At 43.2% G+C, this 13441-nt stretch overlaps 1 protein-coding gene across 10 annotated transcripts in view; it reads left to right on the forward strand.

The window, feature by feature from the left end:
• The window catches only part of mtss1lb (MTSS I-BAR domain containing 2b), a 72068-nt gene that overhangs the window by 13344 nt on the left and 45283 nt on the right, over positions 1 to 13441 (forward strand). The gene's annotated exons all lie outside the window — the stretch shown is intronic.

Here is a 13441-nt window from a genome sequence, read left to right on the forward strand (position 1 = left end):
TCCCATGTCTGTGTAGAAGAACTGCAGGCGCAGTACAGGCGCAGGTGGGTACTAATGCCTGAATGACTTACAAAATGTGACACAAACTCAAAATCCATCTCCCTGGTTTGAAGCTTTTGGTATTTTATATGAAATGTCTGGACATCTTAATAATATTAATAATAGTTATCATAAATAATAGTTTTAAAAGTTTGAAGTGGTAAAAATATTTTGATTCTCTCTAATAGGCATTTAGGTCATAACAGCCTGGCACTTCATTTTATGATGTTTGCTGTCTCACCTCTAAAATCCCATCCTACTCTGAGTTCACCAGCCTTTTATCTCTATTACCACTGAAGAAAAACTTTGAAGTGGCCTTTCCCTTGTCCGGGACCTTAAGCACAAACAGCAGGAAGTTTTTGGGCGTTGCTATGAAACCGAGACTGAAAAATACTGGAATGGTGGATCGCTATTAATGACTTTTTTATCTTTAATTATCATCATGGAAGTACATTTTGCTTGAACTTTTGAAAATCTGTAAATCATTTGTGAAATTCTTTTTAAAGGAAAAGCAAAAAGAAAACGGGCACTGCTTACTTTATGTGAGCTGTTGCAGAAGAGGAATGAATAAATTAAACTCCTTTTGTGTTTCTAGCTTAGGACAGTTCAGTACGCCCACATCTATATTTTTGGAACAATTGTAATACACCCAATTATGAACAAAGGCATGTTGGAGCTTTTCAGCCAGCCAATTGAGAAAACCTATTGTGTTAGTATATTATTTTTCTGTGGTAGTATTTCATCTGTGTCATGCCCACGGGCACTGATGCTTCCTGAAGGTCCTGTTTATTGTAAGAAAGACAAACACTACTTGACCTTAGCGGTTCTGTTCAGATTTAGTCTTCTTTAGCTGCTCAGACTTTAACTCCTTCCTGCTACTGTGCAAAGAGCACTAATGCTTTTCCACTCCTCCTGGCTGGATGGAACTGTGGGACAGAGCTTCAAGGAGACATGTCAGGGGGGAGAGGGGCCTATTTTCTTTCTCTACCAGTCGTGAGCGGTTTGTGTGGCGATGTTAGCCGTCTGACTCATGCAAATCTGAAAGACAAAGGCAAGAAAGGCCTGTCACACCTGCTAGAGGTGGGCTCAAGAAGGCATTATAGTCTCGCTTTAAACAATCACTTGGGTACTGTCCTGCTGATACCCTGGCTCCTTTCAGAAAATGGCTGGATGAGATCCTGAGATCAGTTACTAAGTACAAAATGGGCCAGAGGGGCCATCTCGTTCCTAAGGTCTGGAGACAAGGTGAACCTACATTCTGCAGAGGTTCCCTGTCTTCTGTCAGCCATGCAAATTCCTAGCCATTCCAGTGTGTCCAAAGGTCTTCTGCCTTTTTTCATCAGCCTCTTTATTTCCACACATTTTTAGATTACTGCCGCCTCGATGCAATTTTAAAATCTCTCCCCAAAAAACATATGTTCATCTTTGGAAAATGTTTACCAATTCCTGATGTAGAGGCCCACTCATTTGTCTGCTTTGTGGTCCAGGAAGTCCTTTGCATTCTCCTGTAGCAATGCATCTTGAAAGCCTGCGGTCCCTGACTGTCTGCTTTTCTGAGTCACGTGTGCAAGTGGCCCTGTTAATTGACAGTGGCATGTTTCGAAATCCAGTGCTGCTCTACAAAAGGGCAACCTGCTTTGGTCTGTTCAAGGCATATTACTGAATGTGGACTGTCTTTGTGAGCTCATGGTGTTCATAAACATAAAATGTTTCCTCATAAAATTATTATAAAACAATCTGATACTTAATAAGAGTTTCTTTACCTTATAACCCATACAAGTAAACTATCTTTACCCACTCTGTTTTAAAGAAATGAACTAAGTGGCGTGAGATTGGCTACTTCAGATGGGTTCTGAACTACTGCAAGGTTTTATTCCACATGATTGCCAAGTGTATTTTCGCTAATATAAAGCATGGAGGGTTTAGGGAGATCCAGCAAATGCAGGTTATGATTACTACAGATTTGCTAGGCAGGGAAATGAAACCACACATCCTTAAATGTAGGTCAGGGATCTCCGTTGCATGTACTGTAGTTACACTAACAGATGTACAGTACATCCCATTGCGCACACTGGAGTATGAGGTTACTGAGGAAGAATCTACTACAGTTGCCTATGTTTTGTGGAATATTTTTGTTGCCTTTTTTAGGAAACTAAAACTAACTTCTGATCACCTCTCGAGGATGGCTTTAAAGCTCAAAATGAGGTTTGGTGGTGTGGCTGTTCTCCATGGTTTCCTGAGGCTCATAAGCCTGTACTGTCCCTTAAGTTGGATACATGGTTTTCTTGATACAGCTGGCATGCCAGCTGGAGTACACATCAATGCTTACGGCCAGCACTGATGTGATTGATGTGTGCTTTTTATGATAGGTACTCTCAGAAAGCCAGGCTGAGAGCCAGACACTATTTGTATTGCGATCCTCCAGATTGCGAGCATGGTTAAGTCAACTCTGTGCTGAAGCTCGAGGTGCGAGGAATGACTGAGGGTGGGGAGGTGGGAGTTTATGTCTCTGATTGAAGAGGCAAGGCTTCACACTGAAACAGCAGTGAAAGTGAGCACCTCAACAGGCTTGGGGTTTCTTGACAGATTGAAGACCACTTTCCATACCGGCTCATAATCACCCACACATAAACACTGACAGGAGTGGGGGATCAATTTGGGGGATCAGACAGGGAGCAAATAAACAATCAAATGGCCTTTATCCTCTCAGCAGGGGATGAAGAGGGGGGGTTTCCTGTCAGTCACAGCCTCTAATCCGCACATCTCTTAATAATGTTTAATAGCTGAATCATTTTATTGAGTCCTCCTGTAGGTCTCTCAATCATGTATAAGGCAAGCCTGTAAGCACCAGTAAAGTAATTCTGAAAAAAAAAAACATTTAATGGTGTTTTATTTCTTCCTTCTGTTGCTTCTGCATAACATCATCCAGGAATTCTCGTCCATCTGAGAATTTGTCATTGTTGAATGTGTTTCGCAAATACCTTGCTGCATGCCATAACATCATATGCTTTAATTCAATTCAGCAACTTTGAATGGATTACTAATAAAAGTCTGCAAAGGATGTTAGCACTAAACATCGATTTCTTGGAGAAAATCCATTCATTCTAAAAAGGCCTCATTTAAATCCATATCTTTCGAATAAATAAAGCCATTTGGACTCTTTGTAATGATTCAGCTGTTAAGAAAGTGCTTTAACAAATAATCATCCCATTGTTGGGCATTAAAATGTTTGCAATAAAATTGGCTTCCAGAAGGCATGAAACATGCTATACAGATGTCCACTGTAAGCACGATTAGTTTGATATTTTTCTGCATATTGCAAACATTCTCTACCTGTAAAGGAACAAGTGATAGGTTTATTCCATGCTGAAAAGAGAAGGGAGACAACACAACGTTTAGGCTGTGAAGCCTTCTTCAGGTGTGAGCAACTACGGATGCTGACACAGCTGCCCACTTGAAATATTCTCTATCTGTTCTATCCTATGCTGCAAAAATTCCCTTCCATTTAACCTTCCGAGAGATTTGGTTTGAGGTGCACAAATACGAAATTGAGGACATGGTTAAGTAGAGCTAAAAATGCAAAATATGCAGCCATCTGCAACCAGGTTTTATTTTGGAGTCCCACCGATTTCAGGACGGGCAGAATCATAATTTATCAGTTGAATTACGATAGTTGCTCTCGGTCTCTTATTCTTCAGCTGGAGGTCCAGTGAACTAGACAGATATACTGTATTTTCTTATTTCCCAAAGGAATCAATGAGCAGACACCGGCACAAAGTCACTTAAATCCTGTTTATATTAACCAGTAATGGAGTCTTGTGCCACCTTAGAAAGTAGCATATCGGAAAATGATTCCCATAATACACTGATTGACAGGTGAGCCGATTGATGGATGGAGGACTTGGAGTGCTGCCTGTAGATAATAGGAAGGTCTTTGACTGCAAATAATACAAAAGTCATTAATTTAACTTCGGCCCTGAATCTACATAAATAGGTGAGTATACAGAAATAAAATCTGTACAACCACATTTTATTTCTGATGTAGCACAGCTGATTCAATGATTTGTACTTTTACCTTCATGACAAACACAGCTAGCATAGAGGTCGAAGGCGGTATTCTTTTAAAACTGAGCGGAGTTAGCCAAGCCTTTCAGTTTGTTGGCCAAATCAGACTACGTTCTCTGTTCACCAAGTGCCAAGTGCCAGTGCCTGTGATCTAAGAGGGTTCTTCTCAAACATCACGGTCGAGCAGTTTTTACAACCAGAATGTAGACAAATGTAAAACAAATTTCTTCCGGGGAAAACTGATATTAATGCAGATGGTCTCTTTCTATCATGGTAGTTAGTGAAAAACAGTGAAAGGAAATTGTTTTTCCAGAAAACGTTTAAGTTCTACAGAGGTCCTGTATGAATAAATGTCCACTAGTGAGTCAAATCGAGTGAAAGTAAATGACAGAATAAAGCTGCATACTTTTAGAGCTCTAATAAGTGATAGTGTACTCCCATCTTGTGTAATAGTTTCAGTTAATTGAAAAGTATAGTTTATTTTTTTAAACGCTGTAACAGAAGAAAAGCCTCTAAATGCAACAGCAGCAGTATGGTGTTGGGAACATTTTGAAATCTAATTAACAGTGAACGTTTGTCATAGGTCTTATGTGGGCTTTTATCGCAGCAACGTGCTTGTGAGTTATGTGTATACATGGGGAGCCAGGAGACAATGCTGAGGAGGAACCCTAGAGACCAGGCTCTTTTTCTAAAATCACCACACGCCAGGAGAACAGCTTTTCATTATGCAGGGGCTGAGACCTCCTGTCCCGTTCACTCATCACTTTCTTATTACCATAACAGAGCTGCTGCCATGCAGGACAGAGTAACTGCAGACCTGCAGAGGAGCCCATCATCGTGTGAAGTGCAGATTCCAGAGCTAACACACATACTGATCCCCCAGGGAAGCACCTGTTACTGTGTCAGGAATTTGTTTAAAATTTCACAGCCTGAAGCATATAGACAGAGGTGCTGGTTCGTTTGTCATTACTTAGCTTCCTTTTTCTTCTTTCTGAAGGTGCCCTGTTTTAGTTAAAGACAGCAAAGCCACCACAATGAATTTGCTGAGAAGAATGTCAATATTCATTACATGCTGTGTAGGCACCTATTGACCCTTGACCTCTGCTCACAGAGGGAATCATATGCTGCAGTTGCCTTGTCTTTTCAGTTAGAGAAATGGGTTTGTTTCTAATGGAGATGAGGTCACTGCATGATAAATCTGCTATATTCATCTGTTCTTGTCATGCTCATGCTGAGCATTGCTAATATATTGAAAATCTCTCTGTCTGGTATTTTATGTTTTAGTATGGCATCATGAAGTGAAATATTTACTGTTTCACAACCACTTGATCTAAAATGGATCCCTGATTGATCCAGCATTGTTAGAAAGTGACAGAAGTGATAGCCAGACAGCAAAACTGAATGCACAGTGCACAGAGCAAGTTACAGAAGTAATTTGTAGATTCTAGAGGGGTCTGAAATCTAGACAGTGCAGAACTCTGCTGCAGCAGAGAACCCAGTCTCCCTTGCATTAGGAATTTGTCTTTTCGCATACCTCAGCTTGCTCTCCGTGAGACACACAGACACACAGACGGGGAGAGAGAAGTTTGGGGTCAGAGCGCAGGGTCGGCCATTTATACGGCTCCCCTGGAGCAGCTGGGGTTAAGGGCCTTGCTCAGGTGCCCGACGGAGTAGGATTTCTCTGTACGGTCCTTAGCCACAGTGCCACCACTCCGCCCCTTCTTTCGGTGTGATGGAGTTACTCACTGTTGTGAGCAATTGGGATCGAATTCTGGCAGAGGCAGGGAGAGCTGAACTTCTGCTCACAGCAGGTGAAGACTACTAGAGATTAGGCATTGCTTTCCAGGTAGTTCAAATTAGATTGTCTCATCACAATCTACTGTAAAGAATTCTGGGTACTTTGTGATACACGTTACTTTGACAGCAAATAGTTTGATAAGCAAAATAAGAGATTCGGAACCAGAACCCTTAAATATTTACTTTACTATTTTACCATTAAAAAGTGCTCTCATCTAAAATGTGGATGAGGTCATTTTTAAGTAATGCGCAGTAGCTGCAGAGAAGACAGGTCAGTAAGGTTACAACACATCAGCTTTTAGCCAACAGTAAAACAGACAAAAAAAAACAAATGCTTCCATTATCTTAATGAGAGTTTTCTTTTTCTGTGTTGTGCTGTAGGTTCTGTACTGGAGCAGGGTCATTTAAACTACCATATGGGTAGCAACTCTGTAATAAACAGTTTAATCCTTGTCAGTGCATTAATATTTTTCGAGGCATTTCTGAAAGCCCTGCACTGGGGCCGAGAAGCGCAGAGCTGATAAAAGCTGCAGAATGTATGAACACAGTCACTCATTCTTAGCATGTCTGAGAGGCGGCAGGATTATAGTTTTTGCGTTCTGGGCAGATTGCTAAGGAGGGCTGGAGCACCTGACCCTGTGCCAGCATACCCCATTGTGCCCTCATTAAGGTTCAGATTCAGGTCTTGAACAATGCGGTGCCAGTCAGGGCTTCCCGGGCACTGGCAGTGCCACCCCAGCCTACCTCTCCTGCCAGAAGATAAAGTTTGCTATAGGCTCAGAGTGGGCACCATGCTTCTGGCATGGTTCTCTCATTGAGTTCACCCATTAAATTAAAAGAAGAATCCCAGCGCTGCAGTTTAGTTTATTTGCAACACTCTGAGCTCATTAGCAGGAAACAGGACTGGAAGCAGAGAGAGTTTGTTCTGTTCCCACATATAGTGGGAGCCTTGTGCTCAAAGCACAAAGACGCACTCTGAGATGAGGAAGTCGCCTCTGCAGACATCCAGAGGCACTGCAGTCTTGAGAGGGACGGGGGGGGCATTGTTGGGAGGGGGGAGAATAGACTTACATTGTGATCTTGTCTTAATTAGAGACAATAATGTTTTTTCTTCATTTTCCAACAAAGGTTTATCTCAGAGAGTCCAAGATGTCTTTCGTTTACAGTGAAGAGACTAGTAAGCAGTGTGACCCTAGTGCTTATAGCCAAGGAGCATGAATAACTGTACAGTCTCAGCAGATCCTGAGTGGAATCCAGATAATGAAGTTCCATGAGGTGGAAAGCAGTGGGGCTCTGTCCCTTGTCCTGATGGCAGTGCCCTGTTCTGGTGTAAAAGTTAACTTCAAAAGCTGGGCGAGGGCAAGGGTGAGTTTGAATCCTGAGGTCGCCAGTCTTTCCTGATGACTCATGATGAGAATCTCCAGGATACACAGAGGATGTTGTCGTCAAGTCGGCCCTCCTGGATTCAGGTCATTTACAGTAAAAGCAGCCTCTGATGAGGCTGGCGAGATGAAAAGAAGACTTGCTTACGAAGTCAGATCAGGGAGAGGACCTTGGTTGATGTTGACTTCTAGATCTTTTGCCCCAGTGGAAAGTTAGAATGTACCGGGCATTCATAACATGTGAGAAATGTCGTGGAACACAACATAGGGCATATTGAAGGCTCAGTTATTTTCCTTAGCAAGAATGTTCGGAGAAGAATTCTTTTATGCAGCTTCTACCTTTGGTAGGCTCGGCCTTTGTCTGCCGGTTTGCCTTGAAGGCATTGTCTGCTCTGATTACTGCGTGAAGGCAGAGACTAGCACATTGCTGAAAAGCGGTGGGAGGCGGGGGAGGGGGAATAAACAGCACAGTCCAGCAATTAGACAGCCCAGATTAAACAGAGGTAATCCCTGGTTTTTAAGTGTTAGCAATCAAGCGTGATTACTCTCAACATTAGGGCAGGGCTGCTGCTGGCTCAGCTGGAATTGTTATTTGACACATTTCATTAACCCTGCCCCGCCTTTCACTCCCCACACACCCGGCTTCCTGTATGGGGCACCCGTCTGCATCTGGGTAGCACTCCAGATTCATCCATCCATCGCTTTTTCCCACACCTTCCTTCCTTATTTTCTTCCCCCTTTCCCCCAGTTCCGGAAAAAGGGAACTGCTAAAAACAGACAAAGTATTTGCCTCCCTGTAGTAGCTACGATCGGGCTGTTTCAGTTTTAGAGGCATATGTATTGGTAACAAATAGCAAATGAAATGGCAGCAGCTTGCTAGGGGCTTGCTCTTGTGACTGGAAGGTTGTAGGCTCAAACCCCAGGTGACATGGTGCTGTTTTACTCTTGAGCAAGATACTTCACCTTAATTGTTCCAGTAAAATACCCACCTGTATAAGTGAGTGCCTTTGGATTAAAGTGTCAGACAATTAAATTAGTAACTAATTTGTAATACAATGGCAAATATTGACTGAGAGAAGGGCAGTGCTGAGTGATTTTATTATTATATTAGGTCCTGCTGAATCACAGCATCAGTTATCAAAACATCCTGTGGAAGTGGTCTGTTTTGAGTGTGTGCTAAGTTAATGGTGCTGTGATCATCACTTGAGCAGAGTCATCTTTGTCCTGACTGTGTCCTGGCTGTTGGTTTTACTTTTTTAATTTAGTATTACCACTTTTTTTGGTTTCAAATATGTCGCTCATTTGGCAGCTCATAGCCACAAACCCTGTGACCGCACACAGGAGACAATGAGGAAGTGTAGGCTGTCTCCTGTCATCCAGCCACTTTGGTGCCACTCCTCTTCTGATACATCACAGCCCCAGAGCAGAAGAAGAGCGTCCCGCACTGACAACCCCACGTGCCAGTAAGCACTCAAGAGGCTGCAGGGGTATCTGTGTTGTGCCAAGAACTTTTTGCCCAGAGTTTTGCCCTATCCATCCTACTCTCTGTGGCGCCCAGCTGATTGTGTGCTGTTGCTTGGGGGGAAATACTCGGCTAGTGACATGACTCAGGTTCGAACCTGTGACTGTAGCGCTCAACCTGCACGCTACGGTTAGTTCTTTTATTGGTTGAACCACTCAGGAGGTTCCTGTTTTCTTTTTGTTTGAAAAAGCAGTCCAGCCTGCCAGAGTTACCAAAATGGGCCGTGACCCGTAACGTGTGAGGACCATCCCATTGAACATCTGATGCTGATCTGGTTCTCAGCTATGTAATGGTTATTATTGTATATTCACACAATATTTGTTTTCAATTATGTTTTGGACTAGTCATTACAAACCTGAAAGGCAGGCTTGGCTGCTCTGCTATTCCTTTAGCTAATCTAAGAAAAATAAGCAATTAAGCTTTTTGAGCCCCATTATGATTTTTGGCTCAACGTTGATTTTGAAAAGCAAAGAACGTAAAGAACATAAATAGGATATTGCTATTAAGAAGCTCAAGACAGTTCATGACTGATCACTTGGCCCAGAGGTCTGGTTAAAGTTTTGTCTCACGGTATTAAGATGTTAAGGTGTTTGTTAAATATTTTGTTTTATTTTTAACAATAGAGGCATAAGGGGCTTGATGCTGCAAAGTGGTAAAACAATAATACTTTTCCCAGGTCTGCTCAGGCAGCTCTGTCTAGCTCGTGAAGACTGCATGGTATAATGTTATCCCCTCCCACAGTTCTGGGGCTGAGGAGCACTGAGGAGGAGAGGAGGTGACCGGTCATATTTGCTGTGGCCGGTGTCCAGCACTATGCTTCACATCCTCACAGACTGCTGATCTCTCTGGAGAGCAGGCTTATTTATAGCTGCTCTCTTCCCACGTGCTGGGAAACCTTTTTCCTTTTGCAATTATTCCTTATAAGCTTGAAAAACTCCTTTTGTGAGCACAGCTGCAAATTAGTTGTGATGGCTCTTGGTCTGGTGAGAGTGTCATTGTTGCACAACAGAGTACAGAATGCAGGGCATGCTAGCAAGCAAAACTAGGTGAAACCAGAAACAAAATTGTTTGCTTTTGTCTGGAGCAAGCTGTTCTGTTCCCAGTCCAAGAATGGGGTTTGAAAGTTGAGATGATGTAATTGCATTCTTAGTTTCCTCTTTCCCTCATCTTGATGTCTTTCCCCCATGTGCTTGGCATTCCTGCACATTGATCTGTGTCAGCTGGACAGCTGAAGCTTGTTTGAATCGTGTTGTATAGAAATTACTCCCATGAGAAATGAGGGCTGCACACCTTGCTGAGTATGTTGTTTTACCTAAACAGATAATTCTCCCTGATCCAAAAATAGGCAAGACTAGCAATTATCTATGGAAGTGCATGACAGTAATGATTTCATACTAACAGAATGGCTGGGAACAATCTTATAGCCACAATATCCAGGACTTTTAAATGCAGGCTTCTATAGTTCTTGCGCAAGTGAAAACAATTCCCATTTGGTTCGTATACAGTATGTCCTGACACAAGACTTAACAATGCCCTTACATGGCTTGTGTGTTCTGGTGTCTGCTGCAGTCATGTACTCATGTCTTTAAGCTCTTATTCAGTGAAGCTGACCTTTAGCACTCTTCTCATTTCTGGGGATGTAATATTGTTAAAGGCACAGGTCAAAGCCAAGAGCAACACAGCCGGTTGAAATAAATCTCTGTTCTGCTAGCCACTGCATCGTACTGACGTTTCAGAGCCAGGCAGGCATTGGGTAATTATGTTACTCACTAGCAACAGGGAATCTTGTAAAGTCTTTGCTTGAGTCACACTACCCTAAATAGGCAGCATTCACTGCAGCTTGCAGTCTACTGTAAAACCCAAGTGCATCCTTGTAATTTAGGAGTGGTTTGAAATTTTAACTTAGATCGCCCAGTTTTGAAATCCCTCTGTGCCTTGTTTGGAATTAAAAGCCATTTCCTTTCTGTCGTTTTTCCGTGATCAATAACGTGTTTGTGATGCTGAAAAGCGCTGAGAAGTCTTCTTTGCAAGTCTGATGAAACGATTGCCGTACGAAGCAGCTGAGATTTCCCACAGCTGTGCGGATAACCCTGGACCGGATCCAGAACTTCCTTTCAGCCTAGGTTTTCTCAGAGAAGCATCATGCTCTCCGACAGCTCTTAGGGAGAGCAGGGGTCAGCTGAAGTCAGCACAGCTTCCGTAGGGCTCAACTCTAAAACGAACTTGGCCTGCGGAGTCCACTGATAGATGCTGGGGTCAGCTGTGATCTGGTTCTGATTATGACTTTTTTTTGCCAAAAGCCACTCTAATTTACTCGCCTAGCTCGCTCTTACAGGAAGTGTGTTCCTTTTTCCACCAAGTCTCTCAAAACTCTGGTCTTTCCAGTGTGCCCCCTCCGAATATGTTCTTCAGGGGTGTATGGAGGCCTGTGCTGACAGTGGGTGGGGAGGTAAGCCAGCTCTGGGCGTGAACGTTAACTCTTTTCATTTCCGTCACCTCGAGTTCTGGTCAGGCAACAGACTGGATGACATTAGATGAGTTTGCACTTTTTTGTCCTTGTTGGTGTGGTTGAGGTTGGAAACACTTGGTGTGTCAAGCTGAAAAGCAAAAAAAAGAAAGCAAAAATGTAATTACCACTCTGACGGACTATAAAAGGCTCAGTTTTGACTCTCTTGGGAGCAAGCATAGTAGACTGACATCTTCTGTGCTGTAGCTAAATACAGATGGAAGGAGAGTCTCTGTAAACTGCTCTGTTAGAAGTGGCTTTGTGCTGGACCTTGTTTGGCCTGGTGCCCCATTAGGAGACTCCACTGCCTGAATCTGGCAGTGATTGCACATCTGTATTACACAGCCTGTGGCTTGTCAGTACACACAGATCATTGGTTTGCTTCCTCCTTGCTACCTTAGAAGAATATATAAGGTTGGGCAGCTCTCTCCCCACTGACAGTCTCTCCCATCAGACTGGAGGCACTCAGAGTACAGACCACCTGCTTCTATAATAATAAAACATTTTATACATCTGCCATTGCAAAGTGACCAAATTAATTTTTGACAAAGTAGTTATCAATGTTGGAAACCATACCAGCTAAAAATATGTATAAGACGTATACGAAGACATAAAAATGAGAGACAGGGAGAAAGATCCCAATGTGTTATAGGATGCAAAAGGTGACAAGGCTAAATTGAGAATTTGCTAATCGGTTGGGAGGTATTGCTCCTTGTCAAATTCCTGAGCATATCTCCTAATATTCATAGACAGAATTCTTTGTCAGCAGTATTCTTCAAAGAGAGCGACCTGTTGTTCAGTACAATCCTGGACGTTTGTAATCTTAGTGTTAAGCTCGGTACGGGCAGCTGGATGAGAATGGAAAATTCTAGAAAGGGCTTTTGAAAACAGAGACTTAGAATGATCCCTAGAGAATGGCAAATGAGAATAAATGCCGTTTTCTGCACGTTGTAGGTATGTAGGACAGATGTATGTGGGTCCATTTCGCAGTTGTGAAACAGCTGTGCTGTCAGAGCTGAGCCAACAGGAAGACAGAAGGCTGGTAGGGGTCAGTGCGGAGTTTATCCGCAGGTTTCCACAGCTCTGGGTCCTCCGGGGCAAAGGAGCGTAATCCTCTTTCTGTCTCAGTGACACACAGACCGAGTTCTTCCGGCCCCACCCGCCCCGGACCAGTGTGCCAGCGCGGGGGCTCCAGTTCTGTATCATAAGCTGCTCTGACGCCGCGGCCTGGCAGATGGCAGTTCCTGGGTGAGACGAGATCTGCGTCAGCCATCTGGATTGAGCAGCTCAGGCTCAACGACGTCGCAGTGCTCGAAGCTGTGGCATAGTGCCTTCAAGCAAGCCAAGCTTCTGAGCTGCAAGAACAAAACACAAATGTTTCTTAAGCTAAATGTGCTTATTACAGCACCTTAGTAGTTCATGCAATAGAGTGTGTGCCCTCTGTTCATCGTTTCTTCTGGTCTTTAGCTTTCATTCCCGGAGCTGTGTTGTTGTTTTTTACAGAGACATGATATCAGCCGCTGTGCATCACAGTTGCATATCTGCATTTAAAAATTGGTACTCAGTCATGCTCTAGCGGACCTGTTAATACCATGGTAAGCAGAAACTATACATAACAGACAAAGAAAGTGCACACTCATGAAATCTGAAGATATGTAACGCCAGCCATGCTGTCTTAAGATGTTGCTATTGGAATCCAAATCTCGCTGTGGGAGTTTCTTTAGTTGTTGGTTTTCACAGAACACCGAGGGGGCAGCAGTTCTTAGTATTTAATGGCTTTTCTGAGATGTGTATTTGTGGTGATGTCATGGAGGTCATAATGTACAGTATGTGAAATGCCATGATATAGCTTGTACTTTCAAAGTCTTTTCTGAAGAAAAGGCATTTTTAGCACTTTTTTTAATTGACTGTGCAGGGAGTTAGGTATGTGTCTGCGCTGGAGGAAGCAGCAACTGGCTACCTGTGGTCTTGAAGAAGGGCCTGGGCAATCTGTTCGTGGATTCTCCTGCTGGCTGCTTGCAGGGGTGGGTCACTAATTGGCGTAGACTGCTGATGTCGTTTCCTCTCACGTTTCATGTGCAGAAACGCATAGCAATTTTGTTTTCATGAATCCAGTGCATTTTCGTGCTC

The sequence above is a fragment of the Lepisosteus oculatus genome, chromosome 20 (assembly GCF_040954835.1).
Source record: "Lepisosteus oculatus isolate fLepOcu1 chromosome 20, fLepOcu1.hap2, whole genome shotgun sequence".
NCBI classification, from domain to species: domain Eukaryota; kingdom Metazoa; phylum Chordata; class Actinopteri; order Semionotiformes; family Lepisosteidae; genus Lepisosteus; species Lepisosteus oculatus.